General features: G+C 38.0%; 1 non-coding gene across 1 annotated transcript; it reads left to right on the top strand.

Moving 5' to 3' along the window:
- The first annotated feature begins 17,145 nt into the window (after positions 1 to 17,145).
- Positions 17,146 to 17,252, top strand: LOC112999636 (small nucleolar RNA R71). The gene has a single exon (XR_003264847.1). It is a non-coding gene; the product is annotated as a small nucleolar RNA R71 (small nucleolar RNA).
- The last annotated feature ends 328 nt before the right edge of the window (positions 17,253 to 17,580 follow it).

Here is a 17,580-nt window from a genome sequence, read left to right as displayed (position 1 = left end):
CATACGAATTGCATTTAAATTTATAATCTCTTCACAAATTATAAATTTGTGTAAGGATTGTTAGAGATAGGGGGAGCAGCAACATGAGCAACATTGAACAACCTAAGGTTAAAGCTTGAAGCTCAAGGAAATGTTTGAAGGAGCTTTACAAGATATATTGACTTTTACATGCCCAACTCCTTTGAGTGACATTTGTATTGGTTGCTAACTTGATTGTTGCATCTTAATACATTTCATATCTATTTTGCATTGTGCATCATCATAGTGTGTGTGAAGGAAATTTTCTAAGTTAGAAAAATTTCTTTAGATGCAAATACTCGTTGTTTTAATCGATTACTGAGTTGTCGTAATCGATTACAACAAGTTGTTTGAAGCTTAAGGAGTTAAGTCTCGTATCGGTTTAATCGATTATGATAGTACTTTAATCAATTACACTGTTGTTTGAGACAATGATTGGTTTTTTCAGGAGTCTCTGTTTTAATTGATTACTAGGTGGATTAATCGATTACTTCTCTCTTGTTTAAGTTGTTAAGAGGTGAACAAGAACACTTTAATCGATTACTTAGGTCATCTAATCAATTACATTATTCTTGAGTGGTTTTCAAGATGTTGGATGAACACTTTAATCAATTACTTAGATAATATAATCAATTATTTCATTGAAATAATCAATTACCTTATAGATTTAATTGATTACAGGCCATTATAATTGTTTTCTCTATAAATAACGAGCTTGTGTTCACTTTTATAGATAATGAGATCATTAGAAAATATGATATGACATACTCATCACAACTTCTTAATCTTTTGATTTGGGAGATCTTTACTTGAAATGAGTTGCTTTTTTTGAGTAGAAGAAGATCAACTTCTCAATCCAACAAGGTATTTGTGGAAAGATTGGTTAGGTTGTATCTCTCCTACTTGGTCTTTTTGTCATGTGTATGGTTTTTTTACATGGTCTTGTGTTTATGCGTGAATTACTTACAACTTGCTAGAATAGAGTTTTTTAGTTTGGGCTAAGAGTAGGGTACTCCTGGGCTTATATTCATAGAGAGGCCTGGTGTTAGATGCCTTAGTCTCTTTTTCTAGGGTGTGAATTATAGATTGCTTGTAAGGATTCTTGATGCATAATGGAAATCTAATTCAGGTTGTGGATTAGATAACTGGATTAGCTTCTCTAGAGATAGAGAGTGAACCGATATAAAAGATTGTGTCTTTGTCTCTTAATTCATATCTTTCACTCATTGAAGGTTTAATCAACTCATTCAAGTTTATTCAAGGTTTTGAAAAGATTCAAGTTTTATGATTTTGAAAGAATGGAAGTTAATGAAGGATCATATGTAAGGAATGATTGATTAAGTATTGATTACATTAGATTCATATTTGTTTTGTGATATGATCCATTTAGAAAAGTTTTTTCTGCAACTTTGTTTTTTTAAAAGTAAGGTTTTGTTTGAAAACTAATTCACCCCCTCTTGGTTTATTGAGTTCCGTCATCTTTTTCAAGGATGACATAGGTAAACCTACATATATCCTTGTGAAAATAATTTAGAAATCATAAATACCTCACTCCTTCTATGTTCTTCTTGTGGATATCTAATGATGTAGCTGGATGTCACAACCTACCCTACGACGGGAGTATGGGCAAAAAGCCAAAGGTGCGTCTTCCAAAAGGGAAAAAGCGCGGGAGTGACCACCAACATTTATTCGAGGAAAACATTAGAAAAACCAAAAAGAGGTATGCAAATTTTGAATACAAGGGTTCGGGAGATGTTTACGCATGGGGAAGATATTAGCATCCCACGCGCCTGTCACAAGGGACGACAACCTTTAATTGAGTGTGCAAAAACGTGACTACAGAATTATTTACTTTTCCCTTTTTATATTTTTTATTTTATTTTTTTGGGGTCAACAAGAGTGTTGCCCTTGCTCCTACGTTTCCTCAGGTTTGATGAAGAATTCAGACCTACGCAGTTTTTTAAGTCTGAAAGTTTGTGTGTTAAATTGGTTATTATGTTTTTGAAAGGTTCATTTTAGTTGTGAACAAAGAGTCATTTAAGGCGTTGGACCTTGAAATGATGTTTTAAATTTTTGAAAAGCGGAGAGAATCGTTAAGGCGTTGGACCTTGAAACGATCTTTTAAATTTGAAAAGCGGAGAGAATAATTAAGGCATTGGACCTTGAAATGATCTCAAGTGATATTTGATAAAAAGAAGTTAGTTATGAGTTGGTTTTGTCTTGGTTTTGTTTATTAACTTTCAATATTTTTAAAGACAACTTTACAACACTAGTGATTGGTTAAGATTGAACTTTACAAAGTAAAACGAGATCGCCGATGATAGATGGAGAAAATGAATGTGCACATAATAAATTAAAATACCCTTTTGCCCCTCTTTTTGGTATTTTCCGCATTCTTGATCGAAACACTGAATGGTTCCTTGCTTTGCATTGTAATTGGCGTTCAAACATTGTAAGTGGAATAGCAAGGATCAAAAGATCAATGAACGATAGTCCCCAGATGAAATTAGGGTATGACAGTTGCCCCTCTTTACTTACCTTTTATTGGAAATAAAGGGGAAGTAAAGATAACGACACTAACTTTGTTTGAGCGATCTTGCTATTCAACCGGGCAACTGGCGAAAACCAAGGAAGTGAAACCAAAAAAACATGAGAACATTGAAGTTTTATGAGACGTAAAACGGAGGACATTGAAGTACTGTAGAGTAGAAGCCATTTGAAGTTCTTTTTTTCTTCTTTTTTTTTTAAAGCATAGAACCAGAGGGCATTGAGTCCTAATAAGCACAAAAACAAGGACATCGAGTCCTACAAAAGACAACAAACGTTGAAGTCTTATAAAGTGTAACAGATAAAAGACATTGAAGTCTTATAAATGTTAAAAACAAAAGACATTGTAGTCTTTTGAAAGCATAAATGACTGAAGACATTGAAGTCTTTAAAATGTAAATGAAGACATTGTAGTCTTTTGAAAGCGTAAATGACTAAAGACGTTGAAGCCTTTGAAATGTAAATGAAGACATTGTAGTCTTTTGAAAGCATAAATGACTAAAGACATTGAAGTCTTCGAAATGTAAATGATTAAAGACATTGAAGTCTTGGAAATGTAAAAGACAGAGGACTTTGAGTCCTATGAAAACATAAAGACAGAGGATTTTGATTCTTATGAATGATAAAGGCGAGGACTTTGAGTCCTATGAAAGATAAAGGTGAGGACTTTGAGTCCTATGAAAGATAAAAGCGAGGACTTTGAGTCTTGTGAAAGATAAAAGTGAGGACATTGAGTCCTGTGAAAGATAAAGGCGAGGACTTTGAGTCCTATGAAAGATAAAAGCAAGGACTTTGACTCCTGTGAAAGATAAAAGCAAGGACTTTGACTCCTGTGAAAGATAATGGCGAGGACTTTGAGTCCTATGAAAGATAAAAGCGAGGACTTTGAGTCCTATGAAAGATAAAAGTGAGGACTTTGAGTCCTGTGAAAGATAAAGGAAAGAACGTTGAGTCCTACGAAACAAGCTAATAGGTACTAGTACCAAATGGCTTAACCTTATGAGAAAGCAAGAGGTTGACTCTTTGAGAGGACCTCTCATTCTAAACTCAAAAGATATGACATTAGATTTGGGAATTGGGTATATAAAGAGAAATCTATGCACTTATAACCTAACATGATTTCGGGATGCAGATGCATGCAACCTTCATCTTGAAATGCAGTAAAAATGTAAAAGGTTTTGAATCATGAAAATTGTGTAATGCTCATGACATTCTTTCCTATTTTTGTGATTTTAATTTGATTTTTTTGCTTTTTTTCTTTTTGTGGAAAATACAGATTGACTGTCTCTTTCTGAAAGATGTGATAACTCATGAGACCCCATCCTATCTTTTGCAAATCTCTTTAGGGACTCCCTTAGAGTGTATGTTTTGATTGATTTAGTCACTTGACAATTTTGGAGTGACGGCAATGGAGCCGTTTGACATTTAATCAACCAACTGAAATATTGATACATGGGTTTTCCCCTTTCGATTATTCTGCACAGCAAGGAAACATAAGGCTTTTGGATCAATCGTGTGCCCCATTGAAGGATGGCAATGGATTGTCACACTTTGGTATGTGACCAAGTGAAACTTTCCTAATTTAAGGTTATAGAGGGACGCCAAGGGTCTGTCGATCCCGCTGAAACTTTATGACATGGGATGATCACGAAAGAATTTATATAACAAAGCTACCCTTGGATTCGAAAGGAATCCCAAAGAGTTTGCATGAGAGACTATCATCAGATGTACCCTACTATCACAATTGTCTTTGGCATTTTCCATGAGCCCCTGGTCAAATGAGTTTTCTTCTCAAATGTGCAAGTGTGAACCTTAGGGGTTTATATATATATATATATATATATATATATATATATATATATATATATATATATATATATATATATATATATATATATATATATATATTCAACAATCACAAGCGTGTGTGAATTCCATTCCAGAATCCAAACTTAAAAGCAAAATTAGTCATTCCTTGATCCACATGGGCTTTATTGGGCTTGTAACGCGATTAGGGGTAAGAGGGCTATGAAAGAAAGGATCAGAGAGGTTCAAAGAGTGTTTAAGGGTTACATGGAGTAAGAACCTTGAGAGCATTGCTTGTACTTTTATTCCTTTCAATTCTTGGGTTGGACTCTACTCTTTTGTCTTATAAATTAATCCTTATTGCACTTTTTTGCCTTCCTTGTAAAATTTGGAGATCTTTTGTCTCTCTTTTTCTTCACTCGCCTTTGGTGGATTTTTTTTTTCTTTTCATTGTTGCCCAACTTCATGCATGTGTAGTTTTCTTCACTCGCCTTTGGTGGATTTTTTTTTCTTTTCATTGTTGCCCAACTTCATGCATGTGTAGTTTGCATTGCTCTTCCCGCCGGTTTAGTGGTGGTTGCTACTTGGGGTTTCTATTTTGTTTTTGTTGTTTTTTAGAAAACAAATATGATTTGGCTCGGAGAGGGTAGCAAGGGATAAATTAGTGTTTGGGATGTTGAAACATGGCCATGTGTCATTTCAAATCTTGAATAGATACTTTTGTAGTTTGGATTTTGGGACCAATCCCCTGATAAACACGTTCCTGATTCTTTCTTCTTTTTTTATTTACCCTAATTACCTATTGGGTGAGAACTTTTGATCTGCTCCTAGGTTCGCTTGAGGCTCATGCATGGTGCCTCTCATTGCCCTAGTGTAGGGCTCTAAGGTATCTATTGTTGTCTTTTGTCATGACCTTGTAGCAATAAAAGAAACTATGCAGGTTCTCAAAAATGAATTTTCAAGGACGAGAAATATTTAAAAGATTAAGTCAAATGACTACTGTTTTTGATAACTCACTTTTCTCTCAAAAAGAAAACTTTTAAGAATGATAAAATGAAGTCGCATGAATGTTTGTACTTCTTATTTTTGATTTGGAACACAGTCAATCAAACATTTTTTTGAACTTTTTACTTTACTCGCCATTTACGGCACCCTCACCAAACATGGAGAACGAACAATTTCTGATTGAACAGACTTGGAGATCAATTCTAGAGCGCAGGTCACTTGAGTAAACAAACCAACGACTTACATTCACATTCTAGTGAAAGTTAAATAAGCAAAAATGTAACTATGAGAGAATGAGAGACAAGGACATCAAATTTATCCATATTATTAGCATTGTGGCTGTTGTTTACAGTAATGGCATAAAACCCAGAAATCCTAATGAGTCATTTGAGACATCTAACAACAACCTTCAAATTGCCCCAAGCATCATGCATAGTATTGCTTGACGACATCATAACTCACGAGCGATTCCCCTCCTCGAATCTCAGCCAGTTTGCATCAATCAGGCTTTGTACCTTATGTTTCAGGGTCATATAATGCTCAATAGAATGCCCTGGAACTCCCCCATGATAAGCACATGTCACGTTGGGGTTCTATCCTCTGGGAAATGGAGGTTGATAAATCTTTGTTGGGCTTATGACTGCCATTGCATTATCGAGCAGATAGGGGAGTAAGTCAACATATGGCATTTGAATTGGGGTGAATTCTACAGGCTTTATTTCTGGAAAATTCTTTCCCTGGTTTGTGTTTTTGATTAGTATTAGGGGTGGTGTTTGGTCTTGGATGTGCATCGGCTGGTGTATAATTAAGAGGCATGCCATATGGTAGGAAGGAATGCTTGCTCTAGACCTGCACAAAATGGGGCCCACCCATACTTTCCAACGCTTTGCCTCCCTGACCTACCATATCCGAGGCTGAATGATTTACTTGATTGAAGCCAGATGAGTGAGTCAAGTCCAATCCTTTGGTAGTACTTGCGGCAACAATTGTAGTTGCATTGACCTCCATCATCCTTCTCATACTCATCATGGCTTCCATCATCGTGGTCATTTGCTCTTTCATGGCCTCTGTCGCAACCTACCCTTCAGCGAAGGTGCGAAAAGGCCAAATCTATAGGCCGAAGCGTTTGTCTCCAAGGGAGAAAATGAGTAGAGTCGCCACCAACATTTATTTGAGGAAAACACTAGAAAAACCAAAAAGACGAAGGTCTGTGGATTTTAAAAACGAGGGTTCAGGAGTTGTTTATGCACATGGAAGGTATTAGCACCCTACACGCTCGTCATAAAGGACGTCAGCCTTTAATCGAGTGTGCAAAACATGACTTCAAAATTATGTATTTTCCTTTTTTTTTTATAAATTTTTATGTATTTTCCCTTTTTATATTTATTATTTGTTTTTGGTCGACAACAGGGTGCCCTTGCTCCTACATATCCTCAGGTGCTATGAGGAATTCAGACCTACATAGTTCTTTAAGTCTGAATGTTTGTTGTGTTACATTATTTTTATCTTATTTTGAAAGATTGATTTTAATTGCGAACAAAAGTTGTTGAAGGCGTTAAACCTTGAAACTATGTTTCACTTTTTGAAAAGTGAAGAGAGTCGTTTAAGGCGTTGGACCTTGAAACGATCTCTTTTGATTTTTGAAAAGAGGAGAGAGTTGTTAAGGCGTTGGACCTTGAAACGATCTTTTTTGATTTTTTATGAAGAAAGAAGTTTATGAGTTGGTTTTATTTTGGTTTTTTCTTATTAACCTTCAACCCTTTTTTTAAAGATAACTTGCAGTACTAATGATCGGTTAAAACTTCCTTTACAAAAGAAAAGCGATTACCAATGATAGGAAAAGGAGATGAAGATGCACAAAATAATAGAGAGGACCCCTAATGGTCCATGAATCATGTTCAAATTCTTAAAAGCAAACACTAACCAGACGAAGAACGAAGAACGAACGAAGAATGATGTAGAAATCAATTGCAGTTGCGATTTGGTGGCGATTTAGTTTCATTTTCTCTTCTTCCTAGTTCTTTTCTCTTATTTCTCTCAATTCTGGACCTTAGAACCTTTCTCTCAGCCCCTCTCCATGCTTATCTATGGCAAAATAAAGCATTTGGAGTCATCACAACTTGCCCAGGCGAGTTGGTTACTTCACCTTGAAGTTATTTGGTGGCCCAGGCGAGCCAGAGGCTAGCCTGGGTGAGCTAGGAGTCAGAAAAAGTGTAAAAATGACCTTTTTGCCCTTCCTTTTGAGTATTTTCCGCATTCTTTTCCGAAACGTCGAAAAACCTTTTGAATTATGCGGCAACTGGTGTCAAGCAACTCAATTCGACTAGCAAGAATCAAAACGTTAGCAAATGAAGGTCCCCAGACAAAATTTGGTTATGAGAGCCTCCATGTCAACCTTCATCTTTCCTTGCACCTCTTCTATTTCACTCATCACTCTAGCTTTGGCACACTGTCACAACCTACCCTTCGACGGGAGGCAAGGCGAAAGGTAAAAGTGTGTCTTCTCATGAAGAAAACGCTTGGAGTCTCCACCAACGTTTATTTAAGGGAAAATGTTAGAAAAAAACCAAAGAGAAGTCTACGAATTTGGAAAAGAAGGGTTTGCGAGTTGTTTACGCACATGGAAGGTATTAGCACCCCACGCACCCTACACAAGGGACGACAGCCTTTAATCGAGTGTGCAAAACATGACTTCAAAATGATGTATTTTCCCTTTTTATGTTTCTTTATTTTTTGAGGTCGACAAGGGGGTGCCCTTGCTCCTAAGTATCCTTAGGTGCGATGAGGAATTCAGACCCACGTAGTTCTTTGAGTCTGAAGGTTTGTGTGTTAAATTGATTTTTATATTTTTGAAAGGTTCATTTTAGTTGCAAACAAAGAGTCATTTAAGACGTTTGATCTTGAAACGATGTTTTAAATTTTTGAAAAGTGGAGAAAATCGTTAAGGCATTGGACCTTGAAACGATCATTTAAATTTAAAAAGCGGAGAGAATTGTTAAGGTGTTGGACCTTAAAACAATCTCAAGTGATATTTGATAAAAAGAAGTTAGTTATGAGTTGGTTTTATCTTAATTTTGTTTATTAACTTTCAATCTTTTAAAAGACAACTTTACAACACTAGTGATCGGTTAAGATTGAACTTTACAAAGAAAAATGAGATCGCCGATGATAGATGGAGAAGATGAATGTGTACATAATAACAAGGGGGACCCCTAAGGGTACATAGATCATATTCAAATCTTAAAAAAAAAACTAACCGATGGTTGCACGAAGAACACCGAACAAGAAACAATGTAGGGACAATCACAATCGCGATTCGATTATGGACCTTGGAACCCTTAAAAAAAAACCCCTAGGAAACCTATTTATAGGCAAAGGGTCACTATGAGGTAGTTGCAGCTCGCCCAGGCGAGCTGGAACTCGCCCGGGCGAGCTAAAACTTAGTGCTGAAGCAATAATCTCGCCCAGGCGAGTTGGTTGCTTCACCATGAAGTTATTTGGTGGCCCAGGCGAGCCAGAAGCTAGCCTGGGCGAGCTAGGGTCCAGGAAAACCAAGGAAAAAGACCCTTTTGCCCCCCATTTTTTTAATATTTTTTGCCTTCTTGATCAAAACACTAAATGATCATCTGTTTCGCACAGTAACTACCGTTCAACATCGTTAGGCGACTATCAAGGATCAAAAGATCAACGAATGATAGTCCCCGGATGAAATTAGGGTATGAAAGTTACCTCTCTTTACTTATCTTTTATTGGAAATAAAAGGGAAGTAAAGATAAGGACATTAATTTCGTTCGAGTGACCTTGCTATTCGACTAAGCAATTGGCGAAAACCAAGGAAGTGAAACCGAAAAACAAGATGACATTGAAGTTTTATAAAACATAAAACAGGGGAGATTGCAACCATGTAGAGCAGAAGACATTTGAAGTTTTCTTTTTCAAAGCATAGAAATAGAGGCTGTTTGAGTCCTAAGAAGCACAAAGACAGGGACATTGAGTCCTTTGAAAGACAGAAGACGTTGAAGTCATATAAAGTTTAAAAGACATAAGACATTGAAGTCTTGTAAATGTAAAAGATAGAAGACATTGAAGTCTTGTAAATGTAAATGATCGAGGCCGTACCTGAATCAAATAAACATGAAAATGCAGTAACTAGGAAGTGATCCTAGGTCGTTTCCCAACGAGCAGTGACAAGCCAAATGTTCATAATATACTTGCAGTAACAGTAACGATGGGGGGGGGGGGTTTGGTTGTTTGGTAATTAAAGAGCAGAACAAATAAAATGGAATACGAAACTACTAATATTAAAAACGGGTTGTTTCCTCTGATTCAGAAGCCACTCTCTTATCCTGGGTTATGGAGAATTCGTCCCTAACAGTCAACCACTTAATCCAACCCTATTTCAATTTACTAAGCGAAAATCAACTTAGGGTTTTCAATACGTGATTAGGCACCACATACACCAGTTAGCCCTTCGTCCATTAAGCATGAACGCAAGTTAGGCTCAGAGGCAATTAATCGAACACGAAGCGTGCACTGATTAATATTCATTGGGATAACTGGTGAAGGGAAAACTGCCAGGAAACCACATTACAAACGAAACCTCAAAGAGAGTTGGGCTTCGTCCTCAAAAGGAAACAACACCAGAAAATCTAGCCTTCCATGGATTCAAACAGAAAACGCAAATGAAACATGAAGCAGAAACGTAAATGAACAAGAACGTAAATGAATAGAAACGTAAATGAACAGAAACATAAATGAACAGAAACGTAAATGAAAGTAGAAGAAGAAGCAAGAATGAACTCGTAATTAGAAGCAGAAAACGGAAATTTGCATTAAGAACGAAAACTGTAACAAGGGAACAGAAAAACGTGAAAACCTAAAACCAAAGCTCTGAATAATGAAAATAGCATAGCAGAATAGAATTGCCCTGCACGAATCCCAAGGCAGCTATTTAAAAAGAGTCACTCAAAGTCACTGGGCCCTATTACAATACTCTGGCCCAAAACGAAATAAACACTGAACAACATAAAATAAAATTGCGAAATTTCCTAATTAGAAATTAACTAAGGTAAGCGCTGCTTTATTTGCCCTCTTCAAGTCCACAACCAAAATCCGGATTAAGCCCAATGTTTCATTAATTCCTGAAATTAGATTAAAAACATCAAATTAGCTAAATGAGCCAAAATAATAAAACTGCCTAATTAATTGAAAATTAAGACCAATCAATAATTAAAATGGTGCAAAAAGGGTTTAGAAAATAGAAGAAAATGATGGCACATCAAAACCCCCCATACTTAGCCTTTTGCACTCTTGGGCAAAATGAAACAAAGAACAAAATCCAAGGATATCAAAGGGAGACAAACAAAAACATTCACATATTTCTCAATGAACATCAATGAATGAAAGGAATGGGTAACATCTAACATAAGGAGATCCAAAAAGTCAAGACATTCATGAAAATCATCCAAGCAACCCAATCATGGCAAAATAGTTAATCAGCTCAAGAATGAAAAGTGATAAAGCCTCACAAGATATACACTCTATCTCTCAAGTGTCTAGGCTACTATTTACCCTCAAAGCACCCATGAAAGCAAACACCACATAAACTTGGCAAGATTCTAAAATTGACAATCAACCCATAAACACAAGCACATGAGGATCAAAAGGTCTTTTAAGGTTGTAATGGGGCCAAGGACAAGGTATGGAGAAATATGGAATAAGTGGCTAAATCCCAAAGGAATAGAGGAGCAAAGGGGAATAAGTGCATATTAAGAAAAAAATAAGAAAATAAAAAGAAGTAAAGATAAAAATTAAACATGAAGAGTAGAACCAAGAGTTTCATCATTCTTGTGCCATTTAAGATCTTATTTACTCAACTTTATTGCTTTTCTTTTTCTTTTTTTGAATTTTTTTTTTATTTATTTTTTTTACTCTTTAGCCTTTGAGAAACAACATTTCATTCAGCATGTCCAACATTTAACCAATATACAATGTACATCAAGTATGGCCCAAAATACATCATGAAGCATAGCCAACAAAACAAGTTGTCCAATGAAACAAAAACCCCCCACACTAATTCCCAAAACAATTCCAAAGCTCCAAAATTCCTTAAGGATATGGTAATATCATGGTTTTTCACTTAAGGCTTGTAGTGAGCTTCAAAACAAGGAAAGGGAAACAAGGCTCAAAAGGGCTATCAAAGGAATTAATTCAAGGTAAGTCCATTTGGCTAGAAGCTTATAAGAACAAAATTGCCTTAATCATTTCCAAATATGCATGTGAATTAGGACGCATCAACAAGAATCAAGCCAAGGCTATTGTGCAAGCAATCAATGGGGCAAAACACACCAAATGATTATAATGATGGATGGCTCAAATTCTCACAAAGGTAAAATCATCACTTTCAAATTGAGCTTTCAAAACTATCATGACATGTAGAGAAGAATCAAGGATTTCAAGTCACAAAATGTCAAGAACTTTTATTTTCAAAACAATTACCCATTTCTTGAACATATCCTATAATTCAAAGAAAAACATGCAAAGTCATACGTGCACATGAAATTGACCCAAAATATTAAACTGAAAATCCGACGAAACTAACAACATTAACAAATTAACACAACTAACAAATTGACAAAACCAACAAAACTAGCAAAACCAAAGAACACTCCCCCCCATACTTAAACAACACATTGTCCTCAATGTAGCACAATTAAAAGATTAAAAACAATTAAATCATCAAAGAGAATCGGACAAGTGTAATAAAAGCAAAGAAGGAGATAGGAAAAGAAAAACTCCCTAAGTCATGGTGGAGGAAGAGTAGGGTGGAGTAAGGAAGTCTCTTCCACCACTACGTCCACTAAAGAAGGGTTCGTGAGGAATGGCTTAAGTCGATGTCCGTTGACCTTGAAGCTCTTGTTTGTGGAGTCGCTTTTGATCTCAACTGTACCATAAGGAAAAACATTAGTAACAACAAAAGGACCAATCCACTTAGACCTCAACTTACCACTCATGAGTCCAAGCCTAGAATTATACAATAGCACTTTTTGCCCAACCACGAAGTCTTTTTTAACTATCATGCTATCATGGAACTTCTTGGTCTTTTCTTTGTAGAACTTGGCATTCTCGTAGGCTTCTAGGCGGATTTCATCTAACTCACTCAGTTGCAACTTCCTTTCCTCTCCAGCTTGATCCATAGAGAAGTTGCAAGTCTTCACTGCCCAGTATGCTTTGTGCTCAATTTCCATTGGAAGATGACATGCCTTTCCAAAGACAACCCGATAAGGAGACATTCCTATGGGTGCTTTGTAGGCAGTCCGATGTTCCCAGAGAGCATCATCAAGCCTGGTACTCCAATCTTTCCTGCTTGGCTGCACAATCTTCTCTAGAATTCTCTTGATTTCCCTGTTAGAAATTTCTGCCTGTCCATTAGTCTGGGGGTGGTATGGTGTGGATACCCTGTGTACCACCCCGTACTTTTTAAGCAGGGCATGCATTGTCCTGTTGCAAAAATGGGTTCCTTGATCACTAACAATTGCTTTAGGTACTCCAAACCTGCAAAACAGATTAGACCTGACAAAGTCTGCGACAACTTTAGCATCATTAGTTCTAGTGGGCTTGGCTTCCACCCATTTTGAAACATAATCAACTGCAAGGAGAATATAAACATAACCAAAAGAGACAGGAAAAGGACCCATGAAATCTATACCCCAGACATCAAACACCTCACAGAATAGCATAGGTTGCTGAGGCATTTGTTGTCTCCATGTAAGTGTATTTCCTGCTCTCTGACACTGCTCACAAGTGCTGCAGATCTTCCACGCATCTTTAAAGATGGTGGGCCAATAAAAACCACAATCAAGCACTTTGCGAGCTGTCCTTTGAACACCCAGATGACCTCCCGGTGCGGAAGAATGACAGAACTGCAGGACTGAGTCAGTCTCATGATCTGGAATGCACCGTCTAATGACCTGATCACTGCACAATTTCCACAAGTAGGGGTCATCCCAAATAAAATGCTTAGCATCACTTTTAATCTTATCTTTTTGGGCCTTAGATGCTAAGGGAGGAAAAACAGAGGCAACTAAATAATTGACAATGTTAGCAAACCAGGGAGTAGAAAGAGAGTCAGAAATACTATACAATATATACAAATGATCATCCGGGAAATCATCCCGAATAGGTGAATCTGCATCAGAGACACGTTCGATCCGACTCAAATGATCAACAACTAGATTTTGTGCTCCGCTCCTATCACGGATCTCCAAGTCAAACTCTTGGAGCCAGAGCATCCATCGGATCAACCTAGGCTTAGAATCAGCCTTCTTCAACAAGTACTTTAGAGCTGCATGGTCAGTATAAACAATAATGCGAGTACCAAGCAAATAAGATCGAAATTTTTCAAGAGCAAAAACTATGGCTAGAAGCTCTTTCTCAGTAGTAGTATAATTTGCTTGGGCAGCATCTAAAGTCCTAGAAGCATAATATATCACCCTGGGCAATTTATCAATTTTCTGAGCAAGGACAGCCCCCAATGCATAGTTTGATGCATCACACATAAGCTCAAAAGGGGCTGTCCAATCGGGTGCCTGGATGATGGGGGTGGTAGTCAACGCTCTTTTGAGGCAATCAAAAGCCTCTTTGCATCTGTCATTAAAGTCAAACTCCACCTCCTTTTGCAACAAGTTGGACAGTGGAAGGGCTACTTTGCTAAAATCCCTTATAAAGCGCCTGTAGAATCCTGCATGACCAAGAAAAGATCGCACCTCTCGCACACAAGAGGGGTAAGGCAATTGTGAAATAACAGAAATTTTTGTAGGATCTACTTCAATACCCTTATTGGAAATAATGTGGCCTAAAACTATACCTTGCTCAACCATAAAATGACATTTTTAAAAATTTAGAACAAGGTTAGTTTCAATGCATCTATTCAAAACTTTTTCCAAACTATTCAAACAACCATCAAAAGAGGATCCATATACAGTGAAATCATCCATAAACACCTCTATGCAATTTTCTAAAAAATCACTGAAAATACTAATCATGCACCGCTGGAAGGTACCAGGGGCATTGCACAGGCCGAAAGGCATCCTCCTATAAGCAAAAGTGCCGAAGGGGCAGGTGAATGTGGTCTTTTCCTGATCCTCAGGAGCAATAGTAATTTGCATATAACCAGAAAAACCATCAAGGAAACAGTAGTGGGATTTACCTGCCAGGCGTTCAAGCATCTGGTCAATGAATGGCAGGGGAAAATGGTCCTTTTTGGTAACCTGGTTCAGCCTCCTATAGTCAATGCAGACTCTCCAACTGTTCTGCACCCGAGTAGGAATCAGCTCCTCCTTCTCATTTCTGATCACTGGGAGGCCAGTCTTTTTCGGGACTACCTGGACGGGACTCACCCATTGGCTGTCGGAGATAGGATAAATGATTCCAGCTTGCAAAAGCTTGGTTATCTCCTTCTTCACTACATCAAGAATCACCGGGTTGAGTCTTCTCTGTGGCTGTCTTACTGGTTTAGCTCCATCCTCTAAATTTATTCGATGCATACATGTGGATGGGCTAATACCAGGAATGTCCGCCAGGGTCCAGCCTATAGCCTTCTTATGCTTCTTGAGAACTGACAACAACTTCTCCTCTTGCTCATCAGCAAGGGAGGCAAATATAATCACTGGAAAACTCTTGCTATCATCCAAGTAAGCGTATTTTAAATTTGATGGCAGAGGCTTCAATTCTGGTGTGGTCGGCTGGACAGTGGTAGAAGGAGATGGTTTCTCAGCCTTTACCTCATAAAGAAAGTCAGAGGTATGTGTACTTCCTGAAACATGGTTAGTCATATCTAACTCTATAAAATCAATCTCAAGAGGTAAAACACCACCACCAGGCATGCAATCAATATCACTCTCAGATTCACTCTCAGCATCAAATTCAGACATATGATCAAGTACAATTTCAGACTCAATGCATGAAGAGTGAGAGGCATGCAGATTAGAATAAAGATCAGTCATGTATTCATCAACAACATGGTCAATTATTTCAGCACGAAATACAGAAAGATCTTCAGATGGGTATTTCATAGCATCCAGAATATTAAAATGAACAGTTATATCACCAAACTCCATGGACAGTGTGCCTGCATAAACATCTATCTTAGTTCTAGCAGTTTTCATAAAGGGTCTGCCTAGAATGATGGGAACTGATCCTTGAGAAAATCCATCTTCCATATTCAAGATATAAAAATCAACAGGGAAAATCAGTTCACCAACTCTAACTAAGACATATTCTATGAAACCAACAGGATAGGCAACACTTATATTAGCTAAATGAATTACCACATCAGTTGACTGCAAGGGACCTAGAGATAGAGAATTAAAAATCGACAGAGGTATAACACTAACAGAAGCTCCTAAATCTAGCATGGCATTGTCAAACTTACTATTCCCTATAATACAAGGTATGTTGAATGTACCTGGATCTTTGCATTTTTCAGGAATTTGAGGAACAGATTTACCAATCAATGCGGAGACATTTCTGCCCATGCTAATTCGTTCACTTCCTTTAAGCTTCCGCTTATTAGTGCACAGCTCCTTCAAGAATTTGGCATATCTTGGAATTTGCTTTATTGCATCCAACAGAGGTATGTTTACCTCTACTTTTCTAAACGTTTCCAAGATCTCTTTCTCTGCCTCTTCCATTTTTTTGTTGGAAACTGCTCTTGGAGGGAATGGAAGAGGGGGAATGTGCTGCTTCTGCAAATCAGAATTACTTGTGGAAGAAGATTCACCTGCACAGAAATTGTTAGGTAGATTTTTGTCATCACCTTTTTCTGGAATAAAGTGAAGTTTGGCAGGTTCATTTGCAGATGAGGAAGGTGCTACGGGTTGAGGTCCTTGACACTGCTTTCCCGACCTCAATGAAATGACACTGACATTTTTGGGATTTTGGACAGCTTGAGAAGGCAGCTTGTCAGAATTCTGGGACTGTTGTTGATTCAATTGGGTAGCTAATTGTCCCATCTGATTGGTTAAGCTATGAATGGAGGCTCTGGTCTCTTGCTGAAACTGCATGTTCTGCATAGTCATTTGCCTCACAAGTTCTTCGAGGGAAGGTTGTGGAGGGGCCTCAACTGTTGGCTGTTTCTGGGGTTGTTGCTGTTGTTGGATTGGTGGAGGAATGTATGGTCTGCTTGGGCCAGTAGCATTTTGGAAGGAAGGAGCAGGCTGCTGTTGTTGTTGCTGAGGGTTGGACCATCTGAGGTTAGGGTGATTCCTCCATCCAGGGTTATATCTGTTGCTGGAAAGGTCATGATTGCTCTGCTGTGGTTGATTTTGCTGCTGAGGTTGAGGAGGTCTATTGTAAATATTTGCAGCATAAGCTTCAGGCTGCTCAATTGCTCCAGGTTGCTGCATGGAAGGGCAAAGGTCTGTATGGTGGTCAGTAGAGGAGCACAAACCACAAACCCTTGCGACAGGTACAGATTTCTGATTCAAGGCCAGCTGGGTTACCAAGTTGACCAACGCATCCAGTTTGCCTTCAAGCTTCTTAGTTTCAGATGATGCAGATGGGTTTGTAGCTACCTCATGCACTCCTCTAATGACCATGGCATCATTTCTGGCGCTAAACTGCTGGGAGTTGGAGGCCATCTTCTTAATTAAATTTATGGCTTCAGCAGGAGTCATGTCTCCAAGGGCTCCACCACTGGTAGCATCTATCATACTTCTCTCCATATTACTGAGTCCTTCATAAAAATATTGGAGAAGAAGCTGTTCTGAAATCTGATGGTGGGGGCAACTGGCACATAGTTTCTTAAATCTCTCCCAGTACTCATACAGGCTCTCTCCACTGAGTTGCCTAATACCTGAGATATCCTTCCTGATGGCTGTGGTCCTGGAAGCAGGGGAAAATTTTTTCTAAGAATACTCTCTTAAGGTCATCCCAGCTCGTGATGGACCTTGGAGCAAGGTAATACAACCAGTCCTTTGCCACTCCCTCTAATGAATGAGGAAAAGCCTTCAGAAATATGTGATCCTCTTGGACATCTGGGGGTTTCATGGTGGAGCAGACAATGTGAAATTCTTTCAAATGTTTGTGCGGGTCTTCACCTGCAAGGCCATGAAACTTTGGAAGCAAATGAATCAGTCCAGTTTTAAGAACATATGGGACATCCTCATCAGGGTATTGGATGCACAAGCTTTCATAGGTGAAATC

This window comes from Glycine max, chromosome 15, assembly GCF_000004515.6.
Source record: "Glycine max cultivar Williams 82 chromosome 15, Glycine_max_v4.0, whole genome shotgun sequence".
Taxonomy (NCBI): Eukaryota; Viridiplantae; Streptophyta; class Magnoliopsida; order Fabales; family Fabaceae; genus Glycine; species Glycine max.
Note: the sequence above shows the minus strand (reverse complement) of the source record. Positions and strands in the feature narration are given on the sequence as shown.